Here is a 24,465-nt window from a genome sequence, read left to right on the forward strand (position 1 = left end):
GCCAGATGTCCTGTGCCTCGGCTTACATGAGGTGTTGAAGGAGGTAGAGAAGGTGATGAAAGGAAGGATGAAGAAGGAAGAGGAGGTGATAAAAGAGAGGCAATGGTGGAGGAAGAGGACATGAGGAAGGAGGTGCTGAAGAAGGAAGAGGAGGTGCTGTAGGAGCAAGAGGAGATCATGAAGAGTGTGATGGAGGAAGAGAGGGTGATGAAGGAGGAAGAGGAGGTGATGTAGCGGGTGATGAAATAGAAAAAGGAAGTGGTGAAGAAGGAAGAGGAGGTGATGAAGAAGAAAGAGGTGATGAAGGAAGAGGAGGTGCTGTAGGGGCAAGAGGACATCACAAATATCCAATACAAGCATCTTGAATAGCACATGTAAGCAAAAGCACTTGCTTTTAAACATGAAAAAATGAGGGATAGAAAATGTGGACTGAAGAATACTTTCTTCTTTGCACTAATTTTTAAGACTAGCTTCCGGTCCCATTCACCCCATCTTATTTTTTATTCTTAACTGTCACATTCCAGCACCGATCCTGAGATTACAACTCTCTCACTTACCTGAACACTAACACATCCCGAACGTCCTGTATAATAATGGCACTATAATCCTCTGACATGTCCGCCATGTTTGTTCCCATCATCATTATCTATTTAGTGAAGTAGTGCTTATTTGGAAATGACGGTGCCATAACTATCACAACCTTCAAATCCCGACCTTGGGAAATAAATAGAGTGTGAATTTTAGATGGCCCGGTCTCGGGGATATTGATCTGGGTGTAGTGTTGATGAGCATGATGGCACCCGGCTGTCTGGATTTCATAAACAGCGTGCGAGCTGCTTAACACGCAGGGAGGCTGCGCTTATTATCGACCTGTCGTGTATAATAAAGAGGTTTGGAGCGAACTCGGAACCTCTCTTCAGTCAGCTGGTGTTCGTCACGGACAGTCAGGGACTGCGTTTTTATTTCCCGGCACGTCAGAGGCAAAACCGAGCTGACGGATTGTGAGGACTCGCGGGTTTTCCTCGGCCATGTTGCGCTCGTGTTCGCTGTTGACCTGAGATGTTCGTTAATTAGCAGTTCTGAGATGTCTTACATGATTGACGGCTCAGTTTTGTCTTAATTGGGATCATTGAAGATCATCAATTATTATCAAACCGCAAATTACCCAGGATGCTTTATTTACAACTGAGAAATTGTTGCAGGGAGTAGAAATAGATTTTTAGTAGTGGATTCGCACTACTATCTTTGATCTTTGAATTTTAACCTTTTTTTTTCAATCATTCCATTCATTTACATAATATAGTTTATAGCCAATTAAAAAAAAGTAATTTATGTTACGCATTTATAGCCAATTACCTCGACACATCTACTTATGCAAACGTTGATCATGTTTAGAATAAGACAAAACTATAAACCCAGGCCAAAGCGAGACTGACATGAACAAGAACAGCATTTTTTTATTTGTCAGAAATAAAATGTATTTCGATAATTTTACGATAATTCCTAAATATTATACATCATTACATTAGTATTATTGATGTAAGAAACCGATTTAGGAAGTGATCACGTGAAGAACGAACGAACGCCTTGGACCTGAAACCTATGAGGCTGTCATGTGATGAACGAACGACTCGGGAGATCTAATCATGTTCCCAGTACAGGACCTATAGGATGTTGTCAATACAAAATGAACGAATCGCTCTCTGAGACGACTCCTTGTTCCTGAGTCATATTAAAGATTAGTTTAAAATGAACGAATGGTTCATGAACAACACATCACTATTTCCCACCAGAAGTTAAATAAAAACGTGTTTCTTCCTCTTAAACCTCAGAGATATGTTATATTTATTAGAGAAAATCACATCATACTTTTTGGTACTGTTTTCCTTTTTTAAATGGCATGTAATCAATCTAGTTAATTCCTGTTATCACATAAATGTAGCTAAAGCTGCTATAAAGGGTCTTTACCTCACCAGGCTCTCTCTCTCTCTCTCTCTCTCTCTCTCTCTCTCTCTCTCTCTCTCTCACACATTTAATAAGATAAAAACGTGTTTTTACGTAGAAACCTCAAAGAAGCATCCTCCATCCCTAACACTGGAGACTCCTTTCTCCTGTCAGAGCTGCTGTTTTAGAAAATTCATCAACACCTTTCTGACCAATCACGATGCACAATCAATTCAACAGCAATGTGGAATAAACATCAAGTGAAGTCAACTAACAGCACACGGGGTTATTAAAACCATTTACATACAAAACAATCTTAGCGTTAGCATATTTTTTGTGATTAGCAGTGTGGCTAGTGTTATAATAGACACTTTCTTCACGTTTCCTCAAACAACTTAGCGCTGGATATTTGAGTGTTTAAGTAAACCTGCATTGCTAATAACACAGAAATATGCATCATGACTTAAATTAATGATGCTGTTTTATGAAGCCTTATAAATAGCAGGATACACTGCATTAGTAAACATGTTGGATTGTGAGTGTGTGTATGTGTGTGTGTCATGTATGGAGGGCAGAAACACACAGGTCACCACCTTTTAGCGCACCAGTCTGCTGTCTGCATTTAGCAACACAGCTAACACCCCTGAGTCTGACGTTACTCACACACTCACACACACTGACTCAGCATTCAGGGAAGTGCAAATTGATCTACGCTCACATGTTCATACACGTGTGGAATAATCATAATAATAATAATAATAATAATAATAATAATAATAATAATAATAATACAGGTAATAATAATATAACGATGATGATGTCACTCTTCCAGTTTGCCTTCTATTTCCTGCTTCTTGTTTTCTAGCTCTCTCCTCCCAAAAATGCAGCCCTGATCATCTGTCTTGAAAAACCTCATCAAATTTATGCACCCCTGTATTATTCAATTACTGCATCCTTGTATTATTAAATCAGCCGGTCATGTGACAGCAGATCGGGGTCAAGATCTTCAGTTAAAAGTTCACACCAAACATCAGAATGTGGAAACAATCTCTTGGGATTTACACACACACACACACACCAGATTGATTTGAGCAGTCAGGAAGGCTATAGTGACTAAAATAGTCACTCTGTACAACCGAGATGAGCAGAAAAGCATCACAACTTCACCTTCACCTTCACCTTCATCAACTTCTAGGACTTCATCTCTGCAGATGAGCTACAACAGCAGAAGACCAAACTCCTGTCAGCCAAACAACCCAACTTCCGTAGTCCATCCGTTTATGATGTTTTTGCTTTTCTTCTCGGCACGGATGTAAAGAGCGGTTATGTGAGTTAACAGAGCTTTCCTGTGTACTCTGATGGCTTGTGATTGATGTGTAATATAGTGTCCAAAATATTCAGTTCACTGTGGTCAGAATCTTGCACAAGATTATATACCAAAATCTGAAACTTTTTGGTGAACAGAGCAAATGTATCATTTTTGTAGCTGTATGATCATTAGATTTCGTCAGGTATTTGATTTCTTTAAAAAAAAAATAGTCTGGATCTGATGATGCAAGAGTTATTCTCAAAAAAAAGTCTTAATAAATGTTAATTAACTAATGTTTTTTGTTTTGTTTTGTTCTAAGCAGCTAACACAATACAAGCTTGAACCCTGGGGTCCATCAAGATGCCGAGTGGATTATTAATGGCCTCCTAATTCAACATTTCTCCTGAAATTCTTTATCTCTGTTTGTCCTGGATTCTTTAAAATTCATCATCTGAACACTGTTCTCTTGTTCTGACCCTATTCTGTCTGTCCCGATTAGCTCCGAGTCTCACATCCAGCTCCACCGGTTCGAGTTACTTTCTAAAAGAAAGAAAAGAGGGGAAAAAATCAGCAGCAGCGTGCCCTTTACACAGCAGATGAAGAAAACAAATCATGTTTTCAGGTGGCACTCGGCTGGAATCCCTGCTACGAACTGCCGGAGCGCTAAATCTCTCCTCCCAGGTGATGTGAAGCAAACGCAACGAAAACTAGCAAACCGAGATCGATGCCAAGTCGTGCTAGTGGTTCGTTTGTTTGTTGTTTTGCCACACACGGTCAAGCCTGTATCTGAAATGTTGATGAATGCGTCTGTTTTGTATGCGTGACGTTTTACTGCGTGCGCTGATGAGATGAATTGAGACTTTCCCAAAAGCTTATAGTTAAAATGGTCGAGTGAGCATTACACTGAACTCTCTCTCTCTCTCTCTCTCTCTCTCTCTTACACACACACATCAACAAAATATGAACATCATGATAAATTGTGTCACGATAAGCTTTTCTGAGATATTTTAATTATTTTTCTATTATTTAATTAAAACCTGTCTATATACAGTGTCACAGCGGCGACTGCTTAGCAACCGCTATTGAGCCGCACGACGGATTTGAAGCAATTTAGGATCTTTATAACCAATAAGATCATGTGGGTGGGAACTAACTGTCACATATCAGCCAGCGCAGCGGGAAAGACTGATAAAGTGGTACGTGGTGATTTCACACGGCTGATATTGATATCGTTGTGTCGGCCGTCTGATATCACTCCCATGACTCGTCCTGTGCTGTAGAAGAAGCGTGGAGGATGAAAGAAATCAATAGTGCGCAGAGCAAAGCTGATAGTAGCGCATGAGGTAATGCAAAACACAGTCGATACCAATACTGTGCAGCACCAATACATTATTTTAGCATGCTGACTAAACGGCCCGTATGGTACCTTGCGTAAGTATTCACCCCCCTGTGAGTACTTCCATATTTTATAGACTTTACTGGCTATGAATCTACAAAATAATACTGAAGTGGTACAGTATGCATAAATATTTACAAACATTGTCCTTCCTCCTTCCTTTCCCGATGAAACTGTTGAATTTGTTAGGGTGCAACTTGAAGAAATCCATCAGAATTCAAATCATATGCTGAATGAAGTGAGTGTGTGAAGCATGGTGGTGGTAGCACTGTGTCTCGGTTCTCTGACTAATCCCCCCATTTTTGTCTTTGTCTCACTTTGTCTTTGGTCTTCATGATACTATGTTTTATGTTCTCTAACACACTTTTTTCAGTATACACACATGCACACATGTATATACACACAATGATCAGCCCTAACACCTGCCTATCATTGTGTGGCTCCTCCAAAGATCGGACCCCACAGATGTTGGAGAATTTGGAAGCCAAATCAACACCTTGAACAATTTCTCCTGTTTCTAAAAACCATTTCCGAGCAATTAAAAGGACACTACCATGAAGGTTGTGCTTTCTTGGAGCACTTTTGGTAAGTACTGACCTGACAAGACCTGAACATATCTGTAGCTGCCCTGCAAGTTTGCCCACTTGTTACCGGTTTCTCACAACCTTTATTAGGTACAGTCTCCAGTTGCATCTAATCCAAGCTAGAAAAGAATTCTTTTAAAATGTGTGATTTTTGTCTGTGCTGGCAACATCATGCTGAAAATCGTACAGCTCAAATCTGGCTTAAATCAGCTAATCCAGATAAACACTGCACGCCGTCTGTCTGACTACAAAACTCCGATACTGAACCGATATTGACGTCTGTGCGGGAGGAGTCTGCAGGGAATTAGGTGCTTGTGGGTAAATCACGGTTTCTTGTACAGCAGCAGGATCGATGCTGTTATGTGTCTCTCCGATGAGACCATGAACAAAAACTTCCTAGATGAATTAGCACGTGCTCAGAAATAAAGGCATCCTTGTGGCTCGACGGCTAGTTATTAAAGACACCACGGCTGTCTTGATTCTGTATTTAAAAATGAGACATATTTACTCGTAAAACAGGAAGTGACGACGTGCTTAAAGAGCCAATAGCGTTCTCTGATACACACCTGGCCTAAACATCCAAACAAACCTGACAGTAGCTTAGTGATCTGGCTAAATATGGACACTACTAAAGAGTAAACTCAAACTCCGCCTCCTTCCAACCTCCAGGTATATAGGTTCTGTTAGAAAAGTAAATAGCTAACTGCTAACAAGCTGACAGTACAGAGCAAGACACGCCCTCTTTCCTAGATATCACATTCTACTGAAACATGGATTTTGGTTTTTTTGGGGTGTTTTTTTTTTTTTTTTCAATTTCTGTGTAATACGTGCCAACTACAGCTTCACAATGCAATAGTTTATTACATCCCAAAGTCTAAAAGCAGCAACACAACCATTTATTTCCCCACACACTTTCACTGATTCACTCATGTTCACGCCATTTTCTCTCCAGATCAGATTCCAGAGGTGTGCCTGAGACACGCTGAGCGCTCAGGATTATATTTCCAAGGTCAGAGCGGCATGCACATGATGAGAGTTAGGGAGCAGAGCACCACCCTGTGATACGCCACCCTGATAAAGTAATCAACCCTTTGAGAAGTTGAACAATTTATATCTCTCGCAGCAATTCTGCCGTTCATAACCTGATTTACTGTGTGAGCACCAGAGAGAGAGAGAGAGAGCTATAACTCTGTGCTAAGACATGCAGACATGAGGATAGAGGTATTCCTATAATACAAAAAAATGCATGATGATAATAATGAGCATGAAATGAATTGGCAAAGATTGTTAACATTCAAGATAGATAGATAGATAGATAGATAGATAGATAGATAGATAGATAGACAGACATCGGCACCGTTCAACGGACCTATTGATAGCTCAAAAATATTGGCACCCTTCAAGAGCGAGATCTACAGATGCAAAACTATTGTTACATTCGAAGCGATAGATAGATAGATAGATAGATAGATAGATAGATAGATAGATAGATAGATAGATAGATAGATAGATAGATAGATAGATGGATAGACAGACCAAAAACTATTGGCACCCTTCAATAGGTAGGTAGATGGACAAACACAACGCGACTCACCTCTCCAGGCCGGTCTCCGCCGCTGAAGTTCCGTTCCTAGTCCTCCTCCTCCTCCCTCTCCTTCTCCTCCCCTGATGTTGATCTGTAATAATTATTTTCCAAACAGAACGGGATCGCATCAATCAGGAGGATTATAAACACGCAAGCGCACAAATCCCGCTCGAGTTCTCCACCGCAGAGACGCAGAAATGCGCACCGGATCTCCCCCTCGCGACTTCTAAACTCGTAACGGAGAGACGGAGATGATGGAGGGATGAATTCCTTCTGTATTGGAAAAAAACACAATAAAAACTCCTTAATCCAAAATCCTTAATCGATCCTAATCAGTGTGGAAAAATAAAGCGATCCACTGGTACCGAGACGAGACAGCGGTGTGTCTGTGTGTGTGTGTGTAAGTGCGTGTGTGTGTGTGTGTGTGAGAGTGATTTAGGAGAAGCCAAATCCAAAAAACAGAAACACCAAAACGGTCCGTGTGCCGCGCGAGACTACGGACCGGATGTGCTCGAGCGATTCTGCGGTAGTCTAGAGCAGGATAAACTCCGTGCACGCGGGAGAAACTGCGCAGAAACGCATCCGAACACGCGCGTGCCGTCGCCCTCCACTCTCCGCCCGTCATCCCTCGCGCTCCATCCTGTTCGCAATTCTCGTGTATCCCCGTGCACGCGGAGAGCAGGACGTCTCGGTTCGTTTTTTTTTTCTCACAAAAATAATTATTATTACTATTTATTTATTTCATTGATTCTTCTTCTCCTAGATAACGGAGATCCGTGCACGCACGCGCCAAGCTCAGATCTCGGTAACGCATCAGAGTCGTCTCTTGTTTTTTCTTTTCTTTTTTTTTATGGAAATGTTTTCTTCTTTTCTCTTCATTCCTCTGCGTGCAGCTCTGCCCGAGCACGGATACCGGAGCCGAACGTCGCGCGCACACGCACGCGCATCTCTTGTCGTGCCCCAAAGTGATGGTGCGCGTGCACGTGCGCGACACCGAGAAAGGGGTGGTGGTGGGGGGGATTTTGGGATGGACCAAGGCTGGATACAACAAAAAGTTAATTGCGCGTGCACTCGTTCGTTCAGTGCGATTCGCATATTGTGTGTGTGTTCATTTCTTACTGCAGGAGACCCATTATTAAAGTAGGTGTTAATTTATCACCGGAAGTATTCATTAACCCGTTAATTAGCTTCCTGAAAAGGCGTTAGAAAGTCAGACTCACTCCCCCACCCTCACAGCTGTACACATCTACTTGTCTAATTTTCGTAACTGTAAAGCTCAGTAATATCTACATGCTTATTCAATACAATTCATCTGACAAACATTTATTGATATAAATAAATAATAAATACATGCATTTCATCACTAAATGATTGCATAAGTATTTAACACCTTGAATGTTTTCATATATTGTTTTTGGACTGTCTGCCTGTCTGTCTGTTTAAGTATCTGTCTGCCTGCCTGTCTGTCTGTTTAACTGCCTGTCAGTCAGTCTGTCTGTCTGTCTGCTATAGTGTGTACCTGCCTGCCTGTCTGTCTGTTTAACTGCCTGTCAGTCTGTCTGTCTGATTGTGTGTGTATCTGCCTGCCTATCTGTCTGTTTAACTGCCTGCCAGTCTGTCTGCCTGTCTGTCTGCTTGAGTATCTGTCTGCCTGCCTGTTTGTTTAACTACCTGTCAGTCTGTCTGCTTAAGTATCTGTCTGTTTAACTGCCTGCCAGTCTGTCTACCTGTCTGTCTGTTTAGCTGTCTGTCTGCTTCAGTACCTATCAGTCTGTTAAAATGTCTGTCTACTTGTATGTTTAATCTATCTCTCTGTCTGTCTATCTTCTTAACTGTCTGTCTGCATGTCTGTCTGTCTGTTTAACCCTCTGTCTGCTTAACTGTCTGTCTGTTTGTTTTTTCAGTCTGTCTCTTTTTCTGTCTGTTTGTCTGTCTGCTAAATTGTCTGTCTATTTCTCTGTCTGTCTGTCTAACTGTCTGTCTGTCTGCTTAAATGTCTGTCTGTTTTTCTGTCTGGCTGTTTAACTGTTTGAAGACTGTTTGTTTAACTGTCTGTCTATCTATCTGTCTGTCTATCTATCTGTCTGTATGTCTGTCTATCTATCTGTCTGTCTGTCTTTTTTCTTGAGCATTATGGAAAAGAAAAGGTTCAAGTTCTTTGGATAGTTTAGGGTTCTTCACTACCTTAAAGCGTTCTATTTGGAGTTCTTTCTGAAGAGAAATCTCTCAGATTTACAGTTTCACTTACAATCTATAACTCTTTCACCTGAGGGACAAACAAACCCCTTATTACATTCTGGGTGGAACTTTTTTTCTTCCCAACTTCCTTCCTTCCCTTCCCTTGAAGGGTGTAAATAGTATCTCTCTCTCTCTCTCTCTCTCTCTCTCTCTCTCTCTCTGTGTCTCTCATCTGATTGTACAAAAAGGATTAAAAAATTATATTAAAAAAAAGTGTACTGTGTGGATCCTGCAGTGATGTTCTGTGCATAACATTTTTCAGAGAGAGCTCCAAGAAGAATTCTTGAAGAATGCAAAGAGCTTAATTACCCAAGAACCCCAGTGGAAACTATTTACAGACAGTCAGACAGACAGACAGTTTGACAGACAGACAGGGGGTTCTGATGGTAGTGTGTCAGTGTAGGAGTGATGTAGTGAGTGAAGTAAAGTGCAGTTTGGAGGAAACACACTGTGCCTTTGAGATTTTTCTTCCTTCAGCCTGCTTTATTAGTACACAAAGACACACACACACACACACACACACACATGGCTGTGCAGCTGAACTTTTGCTGCATGCAGATCTGTGACTGATTGCTGCGCTGCTGAACTGCCACAATATGCATGTAACACACAACACACACACACACACACACAGATGTCCCGCTTTTACTGCATGCAGATCTGTGACTGATTGCTATGCTGTTGAACTGCCACAGTATGCATGTAACACACACACACACACGCAGACACACACACACACACACAGACACATAAGATGTCTGGTCTCATGTTCGTGGATGGAGCCTGATCTCATAAAAATGATGGATGAATGATCAGATGATGAATGATGGAGGGAACTCTGGAGGGAATGTGAAGGAGAGAGGGGGTGTGGCTGGAGCTTTTTTCGTAACCCCACCCCTAACAGTGTCTCTTTTTATGTATCTCTATATAGTAATAAAGTAAGTCAAATTCCTGTGAATTCCAAGAGATTCATTTATCTTATTACTTTTGGTGAACTTGTCTGTGCTTATTATTATTATTATTATTATTATTATTATTATTATTATTGATTTTGTTGTTTATTTCTTTTACCATCTTTTTTGTGTACTGCACATTTATGAAATTTAATTGGCTGGTATTTAATAGATCAACAAAAAATGGATTAATCAAAAAAAATTTTTGAACCATTGGAATTTTTAACAACAAATTGTGTATTATTGTTTTATATCCTGCCTTTAATGACACTATATTTTCATGAATAATCAGTGTTCTTGATGCTTAAATACAGTGGAGCAACTGTCACTTGTGTCACAATCATGGGCCTCTACACCAGTGATGGTTAGACCAGAGAGTGATAATTACACTAGTGACAGTTATACCAGTGACTATTACCACAGTGATGGATACTCTGTTAAGGGTTACACCAGTAATGGTTGTACCAGTAACAGATACCCCATTGTCAGTTACACCAGTGAAGGTTACACCAATAATGGTTACATCAGTGACAGTTACTCCATTGACAATTATACAAGTGAAGGTTACACCAATAATGGTTACACCAGTGATAGTTACTCCATTGACAATTATACAAGTGAAGGTTACACCAGTAATGGTTACACCAGTGATAGTTACTCCATTGACAATTATACAACTGAAGGTTACACCAATAATGGTTACACCAGTGATAGTTACTCCATTGACAATTATACAAGTGAAGGTTACACCAATAATGGTTACACCAGTGATAGTTACTCCATTGACAATTATACAAGTGAAGGTTACACCAGTGACAATTATAACTGTGAAGGTTACACCAGTGACAGTTACACGAGTGAAGGATACACCAACAATGGTTACATCAGTGACAGTTACTCCATTGACAATTATACAAGTGGAGGTTACACCAATAATGGTTACACCAGTGATAGTTACTCCATTGACAATTATACAAGTGAAGGTTACACCAATAATGGTTACACCAGTGACAGTTACTCCATTGACAATTATACAAGTGAAGGTTACACCAATAATGGTTACACCAGTGATAGTTACTCCATTGACAATTATACAAGTGAAGGTTACACCAATAATGGTTACACCAGTGACAGTTACTCCATTGACAATTATACAAGTGAAGGTTACACCAATAATGGTTACACCAGTGATAGTTACTCCATTGACAATTATACAAGTGAAGGTTACACCAGTGACAATTATAACTGTGAAGGTTACACCAGTGACAGTTACACCAGTGAAGGATACACCAACAATGGTTACATCAGTGACAGTTACTCCATTGACAATTATACAAGTGGAGGTTACACCAATAATGGTTACACCAGTGATAGTTACTCCATTGACAATTATACAAGTGAAGGTTACACCAGTGACAATTATAACTGTGAAGGTTACACCAGTGACAGTTACACCAGTGAAGGATACACCAGTGACAATTATAACTGTGAAGGTTACATCAGTGACAGTTACTCCATTGACAATTATACAAGTGGAGGTTACACCAATAATGGTTACACAAGTGACGGTTACACCAGTGAAGGTTACACCAGTGACTATTATAACTGTGAAGGTTACACCAGTGACAGTTACACAAGTGAAGGTTACACCAATAATGGTTACATCAGTGACAGTTACTCCATTGACAATTATACAAGTGAAGGTTACACCAATAATGGTTACACCAGTGATAGTTACTCCATTGACAATTATACAAGTGAAGGTTACACCAATAATGCTTACATCAGTGATAGTTACTCCACTGACAATTATACAAGTGAAGGTTACACCAATAATGGTTACATCAGTGATAGATACTCCACTGACAATTATACAAGTGAAGGTTACACCAATAATGGTTACATCAGTGATAGTTACTCCACTGACAATTATACAAGTGAAGGTTACACCAATAATGGTTACATCAGTGATAGTTACTCCACTGACATTTATACAAGTGAAGGTTATACCAGTGACAATTATAACTGTGAAGGTTACACCAGTGACAGTTACACCAGTGAAGGATACACCAGCAATGGTTACATCAGTGACAGTTACTCCATTGACAATTATACAAGTGGAGGTTACACCAATAATGGTTACACAAGTGACAATTATAACTGTGAAGGTTACACCAGTGACAGTTACACAAGTGACGGTTACACCAATGAAGGTTACACCAGTGACAATTATAACTGTGAAGGTTACACCAGTGACAGTTACACAAGTGACGGTTACACCAATGAAGGTTACACCAGTGACAATTATAACTGTGAAGGTTACACCAGTGACAGTTACACAAGTGAAGGTTACACCAATAATGGTTACATCAGTGATAGTTACTCCACTGACATTTATACAAGTGAAGGTTATACCAGTGACAATTATAACTGTGAAGGTTACACCAGTGACAATTACACCAGTGAAGGATACACCAACAATGGTTACATCAGTGACAGTTACTCCATTGACAATTATACAAGTGGAGGTTACACCAATAATGGTTACACAAGTGACGGTTACACCAGTGAAGGTTACACCAGTGAAGGTTACACCAGTGATGGTTACACCAGAGACAGTTACACCAGTGACGGTTATACCAGAGACAGTTACACTAGTGACAGTTATACCAGTGACAGTTAAGCCACAGACAGTTATACCAGTGACTGGTACACCGGTGAAGGTTACACCAGTGACAATTATATCAGTGAAGGTTACATCAATAATGGTTACACCAGTGATGGTTACACCAGAGACAGTTTCACCAGTGATGGTGACACCAATGAAGGTTACATCCGTGACAGCTATGCCAGTGACAGTTACACCACAGACAGTTACACCAGTGACGATTACACCAGTGACGATTACACCAGTGATTGGTACACCAGTGACAGTTATACCAGTGACTGGTACACCAGTGAAGGTTACACCAGTGTCTGTTACATTAGTGATGGTTACACCAGTGATGGTTACACCAATGAATAATTTCCATGAAATAGCTATTTTTCAAGATGTAAAGCATCTTGAACCTTTTTCCACTATACAGTGACCTGACACATTATACACTTGGTAGTATTTAAAACTCTCGTAATGTAATTTAAAAAGTATTTTGCCTCAGTGACTAGTCTGTGTGCATAGAATTATCAGCAATAAAATGCTAGCATACATGCTGAGTAAAAAATTGACTATGTATACTGTAATTATTGCTTCAAATGTCACATGCATCTGTAATCATGTTTCCTGAAACATTCACGCCATCTCATTAGGTGAAAATAGAAATCTTAACAGAAATTTCTTCAGTATTGTCAGACAAGGCTGGAAAACTTAATTTCCAGCATATTATCTCTGATTGTCGGAAGCTTTATTTATCCAGGAGACACACACTGTGCAGAATATACAACAACCTATTGTGATAAAAATTAAATAACTTACAACAGTATAATTTTTTAAAAATGCTTTTAATAATACATATTAAAAAAGAAAAGGTTTTAAGCAGAAGTGGGTGTAGCCTAATGCAAAAGGGACTTACATTTAAATGTATGGCATTTGGCAGAGCGACTTACAGAAGTGCTTTAAAGTCTTTATTAATAAATATATTTCGATACTGGTTCACTGGGTCACTGACTAAGAATAACATCAATCTAAAAACAAGAAAATTCAGCAAAAATCAGAAAAAATCAGATTAAAACAAGTTTAAATACCTCATGACTAGTTAGTTAGGTGTTTAGTCAGCCACTGACTCTATTTGGACATCTAGGGGAAGTTTGTTCCACCACCAATGTGCTAAAGCAGAGAAGAGTCTTGACCCAAATGAGGATGGGTTCCCTTCTAAGTTAGGGATAAATAGTTAGGGATGTTAGGGATAAATAGTAACTAAACTATAAACTTTAACATTTTTATTCCACATTTCTATACTTTTGTGAAGCTGCCTTGAGACAATGTCCATTGTTAAAAGCACTATACAAATAAATTGAAACTGAATTGATGCGAACCTTCCGTGTTCCTTGGAAGATGGTAGGACCAGTCGAGCAGAGCTGGAGGATCTGAGGGAGCAGGGAGGGATTCAGTGCTTTGACATAATTGTGCTGGTATGTTTGTGGCTTTGTAGGCGAGCATCTGTGTTTTAAATCTCATGTAGCAGCTACAGGAAGCCAGTGGAGGGAGCAGAGCAATTGGATGGTTTAGGAGATCTTTGCTGAAAACAGGTCACTACATTCTGGAATGAAAAGTGATCAGAAGTAGACTAACCAAGAGCTAGATTCAGTAGTCCAGTCTTGCAATGACAAGGTCCTGAACAAGCACCTGGGTGGCTAAAAATGCACAAATCATTCTGATATTCAAAAGTAGAAATTGGCATGAGAGTCTCATTCTAGAGGCAAAATGACACTTGATTGTCCATGGTTTCCTCAAGGTTGCGTGCAGTGACCGTAGGTAAGATCAGCGAGCTGTCCAGGGAGACGGCAAGATCCTGACATGGCGATGAATCACCTAAGATGAACAGCAGTTCAATTTTGCTGGCATTATATTGCAACTGCCATCCACGATGATTATCGTTGTTATTAAATATGAACCGCACTGCCTCCACACCTCCAACACCTCCACACCAACACAAGTCTCTCTGACACACACACACACACTGTTTACACCTTATATAAGGTCTCATTCATGCACTGTGTCTCGGCAAGGTCTTGCTGGTTTCAAATGAGGCTTGAGACAGTGATAGTCTAGCAAAGATATTCATCCAACAGAAAATTGTCAAACTTCACATCACAAGCTTCATACAAAGAAGCAGCAAACACACAGACTCAGGAATTGTATGTATGTGTGTGTGTGAGTGTGTTAGAGAGATTTGTGTTGGTGTTGGAGAGTTTCATAGTGACCAGGCAGATACTAAGGATGAATGCATAAATGAATGAATAAATAAATGAATAAATAAATGAGAAATATTGGTCCTGATGGACATCTCAAGGCTCTTTTAGATGCCTTGTGAACCTTTCTGGTGATTACTATATACACAGAAAAACAGAATTATTATTCAGCTCCTTCTCTTCGTATTGGTATGAGTATCTGTTCATTCTGAATAATTTATTCTTCATATTCACTTTGATTCCTACACACTACACTGTCGCACTATCTTCCTGTTTCACTTATTCTTTATAATTGTTGTAATTCTGCACTGCTAGTTTCTTTCGTATCTCCGCAGGAGCTATACTGTAATGCGGAGTCCCGGTTTCACTCGTTTTCTGCCTGCTGTTCTGCCACTGAGCATGAATTCACTCGAGTCATGGAAAAGCCGACCTAAAAATAAGTCCCATTTACATTTCATACACATTTTTAAAGCTACAGCATCTATACACATGAGGACGAACGTATCTGGGTCATGCGTCGTTGGAAACGAGTTAATGACTTCACAGAGCACTTCATCTGAATAGCTATTATAGCTCGCGAACACTAACGTGTCATGTGTTTATTTCAGACCATTCCAGGAAGCAAACAGGACGGAAACCTAGAGCCGAGATTAGCTCCGGGTTCAACAGAATGAGCCATTATGGCAGAACTCCCATTGAGAAATGATTAAAATAAATTGATATATTCATTTCATCTAACAGGGTGGAACATGTGGAAGTGGAACATTACACATAAAGCTCCGAAAAAGAGATAAACAGAAAGAAGTGTGGATTTAAGCAGTGTAGTAAATCCAAATGTAATGTTTATTCATTGGTTGGAAATAAGTAAACATTTTTATATTTATATATTTTATAAGGATATGAAACACATGCATGAACAACAAAAAGGTATGGAACAAAAATGGTAAAAATACACGAAATATAAAATAGATTTATTTATACATTTTTAATTAAACAACTAAATGTAGATATAAAACTACTCATGAAATTCATAGAAAAAAACAACAACAAATGAAATATACAGTATGTAACTTACTGAAAATGTATTAACTAGAAGGATTTCTTTATTTATCTATCAGTTTAGTTATTGATTATTTCATTATCAATTTAATCATTATTAATTATTTTTATTTTATTTTATTTTATTTTATTCTAATAAATGACAAAATGAAAAGCATTTAATAAAGGATTTAAACATGCCAAAAAAAGTGGTAAAATATTTAAATAAAATTAAAGTTAGATTTAGTTATTATTCAGTTTTTAGTTTGAATTTTTTTTTTTTTACTTTTTTTTATTATTATTTAGTTTTTATAGTTAGTTAAAGTTATAATTAAAGTTATATTTAAATAAAGAAAAAACCAAATTTATTTTGATAATGTTCTAAATAGGAGAATTTGTTTGTTTGTTTGTTTGTTTGTTTGTTCATTTATTATTCCAGGGGAAATATGTTCATTGACAAAAAAGGGAAAATAAATGAAAAATGTAATATTCCTGTATTATTTTTTATACAAAAATATATAATATGTAGAAAGAAATACTGAAATCATTACAATTTTTTTAAATGCTCTTACATTCAATAAGAGATGATTATCTTCAGAAATAGAAAATCTACAACTTAGGAGAGCAACTCAGAGGTGGAAAGTGAGTGCCTTAGGGCAAGTGTATGCTAAATGCTCCCTCGTTTAAGCCCTGTTTCTTCTTAAGCAGTCCAACATTTCAAAAAAAATAATCCACATTTTTAGGAAACCTGGCAAAGCCAATGAGAATGTGAGGTGTTTAACCAATGCTGAGGCTGACGGGAGGTAATTAGGAGGTATTTTCAGGGTGGAACCAGAGCGAGTGAGGGCCAATTACGAGGAAAAGCCCCGAGGAGTCTCAGAGGCAAGTATACTCAAACTGACCGATAGACTAAATCACCAGGGGAAATCAGTAGGAGTGGGAAGAGTGCGACTGAAAAACTAAACTCCACACACACTTCTGTGCTTTTCTATAATAAAACACTAACACAGTTTTTTGGGCTGCTACGAAAGTGACTTATTTAAACACAGATGGAGTTCACGGGTGATAATTAACAAGTAGTGCCAGGCCAGTACACATCATCTGCTCCTCTTGGAGAAAAAAAAAAAGCAAAAATGGCACAAAAACACTAAAGATGTCAAAAATATGGAACATTCGGGCATTAATAAATAATCTATTTAGTCCCAGAAGCACTAATTACAGAGTAAGAGACTCATGCTGTGTTTGACTAAAGGACACAATGCATCATCACCTTCAACTAGGAAAAAAAAAAGACCTCAAGATGAACTGAATCTTTCTCTAAAAACTCAGGATCTCCTCAATCCTGAGTTCAGCAAGTGACGTCAAGACAAAATGGCCGCTTTCGGGCATCGACTGCAAACAAAGCGCCATTTCCTACCTTCTACTCTAAATACTATTTACTTTAAATCAATCAACACACAAAAATATACACTGCCCATCAAAATTAGCTTGCTAGCTTGTTGCTTCAACTTAGTAGTTCTGAGGTACGTTGAATATTATTACAGGAAAAGCTCCGGGTGGCAGCACGGTAGCTTAGTGGTTAGCCCTGTTGCCTCACAGCAAGAAGATCCTGGGTTTGAATCCTGGGTTCGAACAGGCAAGGGCCATTCTGTGTGGACTTTGCATGTTCTTCTCGTGCCTGTGTGGGTTTACATTAGGTTGATTGGTAATTCAAAATTGCCCATAGGGGTGTGTGTGTGGTTCTCTGTCTATATGTGTTCTTTTGCCCAGTGTGTGCTGGGATAGGCTCCAGCAGATCCCCATGACCCTAATTAGGAATAAAGTGGGTATAGACAATGGATGTTCCTGGTGTTCAGAGTCAGCTGATTAACTCAAGATTATTCAATTGACCTGTGTGTAGTTCACGCCTTTTCTTCAAAAAAATAAATAAATAAATAAAAAACCAGGGAAAAAATATTCAGCTTATGATGTAACAAAAGCAAGATGATACATGAATAATAAGATACTGAGTGTTGTAATAATTCTATAAAGAAGTTTCCAACATCACGAATACAGTACTGCTTGAAAATTCTCAGTTGTAATTATCTATCACATTAATTATCGATCTAATTAAACTGATAGAATCGAATAGCATTTGATCCAGCACATCTTCTTACTTTACCTTTATTTCTTTTCTTTTTTTTCGTACTCTTTTAAAGGTACTTAATTTACTGTGTTCACAAATTTGATCAGACTATAAATTCATTATTTTGTCAAATTTATAAAAGAACGTCAGCCTTTTTATTTATCTGGCGTAATCAAGGCGTGAAGGATAATCGAACCGAGCTTCATCTGCTACAATGATAAAGAAACTTTAACTTAATTTATCTTTTTATCCATTAAAAATAAAAAAAAATTCACAGAGATAACCGATGTCTCTGATTAAGATCTGTCTCCTCCGATGTCCTTCATGGGAAATAAAATAAAACATTTTTATGTGCTTTAAAGGAACCCTGTTTAAATGAATGTCTGTCTCATATTTAGATATTTAATAGTAGTCCCCAGTGACATGCCATCCTTTTGTTTAGGAATATTTTTTTTTAAAGCCGAAACATATATTTCAGCATCACAGCTGTCTCCAGAAATACTGGCACCCTCTAGGAAGATTGCATATATAGTACAAGAAATAAATCATATTTTAAGCTTCATCCATTTGACACACTGTTTTAAATTTCCCACAGTTTATTATTATTATTATTTATAATCATTCTTTAATGTTTTATTTTATTTTTTTGTTTACTTTCTGCAAACCCTTGCTTTCAAAAATAAGAAGATGCAATATTCTGAAATACATTTTTCCCAGCAGATTTTCAAAATTATTTGCACCCTGCTTTTAAAACTTTTGCCACCCTTCCTGAAGATGGGATATTTTTTCATATAGGGTTTTTTTTTTTTTAGCATATTTTCAAAAGTATTGGAACTCTTCCTGAAGATGCCATATTCTCAAATACATTTTTTTTTTCTAAGCATATTTTCAAAATTATTGGCACACTGCTTTCAAAACTTTTGGCAGCCTTCCCAAAGATGCCATATTCTCATATACGTATTATTTAGTAATTAATTAATTAATTAATTAATTAAATTTATTGGCACCCTTCCTGAAGATGCCATATTCTCATATAATTTTTTTTCAGCATATTTTCAAAATGATGGGCATCCTGCTTTCAAAATTGTTGGCACCCTTCCTGAATATGCCATATTCTCATATAGGTATTTTTAATTTATTTATTTAGCATATTTTCAAAATTATTGGCACCTTTCCTGAAGATTCTCAAATACATTTTATCCCAGTGTATTTTTAAAAATTATTGGCACCCTGCTTTCACAAATGTTGGCACCCTTCCTAAAGATGCCATATTGGCTATTTTTTTTCTGCCATATAGGTTTTTTTGCTTTCAGCATATACACAGAAACACTATATTGCAAATATCGCAATATTTATTACATTTTTATTCATCACCTTACACCATGATTGATTGTTTTACGTTTACCGCATGACACACAGTGAGTTGTTCCTCACCAGACAGCAACGAGATTATTTTAGAGAGTCTTGTCTAATGAAACAAGCTGCAGCTGTATCGTGTGAAAAATACAAACAGATGGCCAAGGTCAATGAGACAGAACTTTAACCGGGTAATGAATACAACACGTCACGGCGGCAAACGCAGCGAATCAGCGTGAAGCACATTAAACCGTCACATGACCACATCCCACAGCTTTCACTGGTCCGACTCTGAGTGTGAGAATTAATGTGAAGTCTTCCACATCTTACACAAAACAATAAGCTTTTGCTTTGCACAAAGTTTAAAGCACAATGAGATAAAGTTTTCTTCCCTGAAAGTTTACAAATGAGATCATTTAGAAAACAAATGAAAAAAACAAACAAACTTTTATTCTTTTATTATTAGAAAAGTCTTTTATCTGTCTGTGCTCTTGGTCTGGGGTGTATTCACACACACACACACACACACACACACTTTCCAATATATGTATTCTCTTTTTTACACCGTAACTCAATTTATAGCTCGATTATCTAATAATGTGTACAAAACCCACGGCAGGGTGTGTGTGTATGTGTGTGTGTGTTGGTGGGGGGTGGGGGGGTTGGCTCTGTAAGAGAGAGGGGCAAATGCAGAGAAGAGAGAGATGAAGAAAAAGAGATAGAGAAATGGAGAAACAGAGAGGCACAGGGAGATGTATAAGGCGATAGGGAAAGAGAGAGAGAGAGAGAGAGAGAGAGAGAGAGAGATACACACACAGAGAGAGAGAGAGGGAGAGAGAGAGAGAAAGAATTGCTATCAGATGGGAGAAATCTCGACTGCTGCCATGGCAACAGTGCATTCACAAGAATTTTGATGAAGAGAGAGAGAGTGAGAGAGAGAGAGAGAAAGAGAGAGAGAGACATCTGATGACAAGGAAGACAATTTGTTACCCCATTCACACAAGGAAGCAAGTCTGATTGCATTGGAGAGTGAACACACACACACACACACACAGCAGGAGGGATTGAGAATGCTGAGAGAGTAAATAAGAAAAAACCCCAGTGTGATTAGGTATAAAACCTAAGTATACAGGATGAGTGTGCTAAAGTAAGGGCACTAGAGGAAGTGTGTATGTTTGATTCAGGATGTTGCAGCAGAGCACACGTTTGTTTGTCCCTCGCTACTTCATATTCTTCTTCTCTCACCTCGTTCCCTTCCTTTCTCACCTTTTTCCTGTTCTCTCATTTCCATCTATCTTCTTATCCTGGATTTAAATGTGACATCCTTCCACTTCTGTCTCTCTGCCTCTTTCTTTATCTCTCCTTCCATCCCTCTCTCCATACAGTTGTCTCCAGATTTATTCTTCTCAGTAAAAAGTAATAACTATTCAAATAATTGAATTAATTGCTTGATTTTAAATTGACATTAAGTAACAAATCAATTAATCATACAATATTTGATTACACATTATTATATTTCATATATAATAAATATACTTATAAGGTTATGAAATCAAATGTTATATACATATAAAATATTTCTATATATTAATATGAATTACTTTTATTTTTATTTATTGTTAACATTATTATTATTTCGTGCCATTATTTTGTTATGTATACTTTCATAATCATAACATATTTTTGTAGCAGCTCAAAAAAGATTTCAAAAATATTGGCACCCACCTTGTTTCATATTTTGTGAGAGAATATATATAAAAAATAATAAATGAAAAAATAATTAAATGTATATATTTACATTTTTAATGTATAATTCTTTTTTAAATATTCATTTCATTTAGATGTGTATATTTTGTGTATTATATATATATATATATATGTGTGTATTAATAAAATAGTTTCATTAATTAATGTGAATGGAAAGAGATATATTTTAGATTTTTAATATAGTATTTTCTCTCTCTCTCTCTCTCTCTCTCTCTCTCTCTCTTGAACAGGTCAGGTACAAAAAATCTCCACATTAACCAAGATTGTGAAGTTAGACCTATGTTATTAATAAATATTACTTCACAAGCTGATCAAACAGAGAGATATAGCGATGCTGTTTGTTCAGGAAACACACCATGATTGTGTTCATCACATCCACTTTATTTTTAGTCACATGACCTCCACTAATGAGGAAGTGGATTCATCTCTCTCATGCATTTGAAATAAAGGCTTCTGATGATGAAGGGTTTGTTGTCTACAAGGTGATTTTTTTTTTCCAGCAACTAATCAACTAAACTGAAACTAATCTGATGCAAGTCACATGACCTGAGAAAAGGGCAGGACGGCGGCCATTGTGTGTGTCTGTTTGCTCATTTTTCAGGAGAAGTGAAGCCGATGGTGCTGTAAAGCGTCTTGTTTGCTCGTGGTTTATAGATTTTATGCTTGTTATTAAATGTGAAGCACCTGAGGGACCGAGCTAATAATTACATGATTTACTGCACTGATTATTCCCACACCTCCGGCCACCAGAGTTTCTCCACTTCATAGATACCAAGCTGTCAATCATTTCTAAATGAACAGCTTGATTTATGTGCAGGTGCAAGTGGAGTCTATAGGAGTCTGGGTTCAGTTTAGGGGTTTAGTTTGATGTGTGATCAGTAAAGCAAGCATTTTTTAAAAAAAAAAAATCTGTTTATTATTAGCGTAGAGTCTGCTGTACAGATCTTTGGGACTGAGCTGTTACTGTGGAAACGATCACGTATTAGATCACGTGTGTTGATGTTAACCTGTGATTTGAATTACAAGAAGGATGAAGGTCAGAGCTTCAGAAAATGAAGAAGACTATCAGATTAGAGAATTCAGCAGGAACGAGGGTTTAATTAGGTTTCAGACATTTTACTGAATATGTAAATTGCATGATGTTCTGCACATAATGACTCCTGGGAGAAGAGGTTTTTTTTTTATTTCATCTTTATATTTAGTCACATAACCTCCACTAATGAGGAAGAGGATCATCTCTTTCTCGTGAATTTGAAATGATTATGAGATGTTTATGGGAGGAGTCTCTGGTGTCAGCACTTTGTAACACTCAGCTGAATCTGTAGCTCTGTAGCTGAAGCTAAAGCTAACTTTTTTGACATCTTCAGGACACCAGTTTACGCTTCTGTGTAGTTTTTTTTTGGTAATGTGACTAGCTGTGCTTTGTGATTTTGTCTGATTAACTTCAGGAGAGAGAAGAGAAGCTGTGAGGGAGCTGTTTTTATAGTTGCAGTAATGTAATTGAAAACAGGAATAAAAATGAGCAGATTAATGTAACTAAAAATGGATAAAATCATTGTCATTCATTAGTAGGTAAAACATTGGATGTGTGTGTATGTGTGTTTGTGTATAGTGTGTGTGTGTGTGTGTGTAAGTGTATCTTTGTGTAATTTGTGTACATGTACACCAATCAGCCATAACATTATGGCCACCTGCCTAATACTGTGTTGGTCCCCCTTTTGCTGCCAAAACAGCCCTGACCCAACAAGGCATGGACTAGACCCCTGAAGGTGTGCTGTGGTATCTGGCACCAAGATTTTAGCAGCAGATCCTTTAAGTCCTGTAAGTTGTGAGGTGGGGCCTCCATGGATCAGACTTGTTTGTTCAGCACATCCCATAGATTCTTGATTGGATTGAGATCTGGGGAATTTGGAGGCCAGCTCAACACCTCAAACTCATCGTTGTGCTCATCAAACCATTCCTGAACCATTTTTGCTTTGTGGCATGGCGCATTATCCTGCTGAAAGAGGCCACAGCCATCAGGGAATACCGTTTCCATGAAAGGGTGTACATGATCTGTAACAATGCTTATTTAGGTGGTACATGTCAAAGTAACATCCACATGGAAGGCAGGACCCTAGGTTTCCCAGCAGAACATTGCCCAAAGCATGACACTGCCTCCATTGGCTTGCCTTCTTCCCATAGTGCATCCTGGTGCCATGTGTTTCCCAGGTGATGTAAAAGAAAATGTGATTCATCAGACCAGGGCACCTTCTTCCATTGCTCCGTGGTCCAGTTCTGATGCTCACGTGTCCATTGTTGCAGTTTTCGGCCGTGCACAGGGGTCAGCATGGGCACCCTGACTGGTCTGTGGCTATGCAACACCATATGCAACAAACCGTGATACACTGTGTATTCTGACACCTTTCTCTCAGAACCAACATTAACTTCTTCAGCAACTTGAGCAACAGTAGCTCGTCTGTTGGATCGGATCACATGGGTCAGCCTTTACTGCACATCAGTGAGCCTTGCCTGTCCATGACCCTGTCACTGGTTCAACACTGTTCCTTCCTTGGAACATTTTTGATACTGACCACTGCAGACCAGGAACACCCCACAAGAGCTGCAGTTTTGGAGATGGTCTGATCCAGTGGTCTAACCATCACAATTTGGCCCTTGTCAGACTTGCTCAAATCCTTACACTTCCATTTTTCCTGCTTCTAACACATCAACTTTTAGGACAAAATGTTCACTTGCTGCCAAATATATCCCGCCCACTAACAGGTGCCATGATGAGGAGATAATTAGTGTTATTCACTTCACCTCTCACTGCTCATAATGTTATGCCTGTGTGTGTGTGTGTGTGAATGTATAACCTGTATACATGTGTGTCTGCCTGCATGTGTATGTAAATGTATTTATGTATACATTTGTAAAAGTATGTAAAAGTATGTAAAAGTTTTAATCATGTATGTGTCTGTGTGTGTGTAATTTGTATACATGTGTATCTGTCAGTGTGTGTGTGTGTGTGTGTGTGTGTGTGTGAATATATAACTTGTATTCATGTCTGTATGTTTGTGAATTGTTCTGATCACAGATCATTCTCACATTGCTGTGTAGTTCATTATTCTTTCAGGTCATTCATCAGATTTTGGTTTTGTTTTGTTTCAGTGGTTTGGATTATGACGCTTGTCTCTGATAGAAAAACTCTGGAGTTTTTCTCCACGCTGCTGATTTCCACTGTGACTCTGAGACAGACAGAGTGACACTGTGGTTTCAGCAG

At 38.4% G+C, this 24,465-nt stretch overlaps 1 protein-coding gene across 1 annotated transcript in view; it reads right to left on the bottom strand.

Moving 5' to 3' along the window:
- lrfn1 (leucine rich repeat and fibronectin type III domain containing 1) overlaps positions 1–7,768 on the bottom strand; it is a 126,470-nt gene extending 118,702 nt beyond the window's left edge. The window contains exon 1 of the mRNA XM_058412903.1: positions 6,828–7,768. The gene's annotated coding sequence lies outside the window, so the exon portion shown is untranslated. The remainder of the gene's footprint in view (positions 1–6,827) is intronic.
- Positions 7,769–24,465: the final 16,697 nt, after the last annotated feature.

The sequence above is a fragment of the Hemibagrus wyckioides genome, linkage group LG17 (genome assembly GCF_019097595.1).
Source record: "Hemibagrus wyckioides isolate EC202008001 linkage group LG17, SWU_Hwy_1.0, whole genome shotgun sequence".
NCBI classification, from domain to species: Eukaryota; Metazoa; Chordata; class Actinopteri; order Siluriformes; family Bagridae; genus Hemibagrus; species Hemibagrus wyckioides.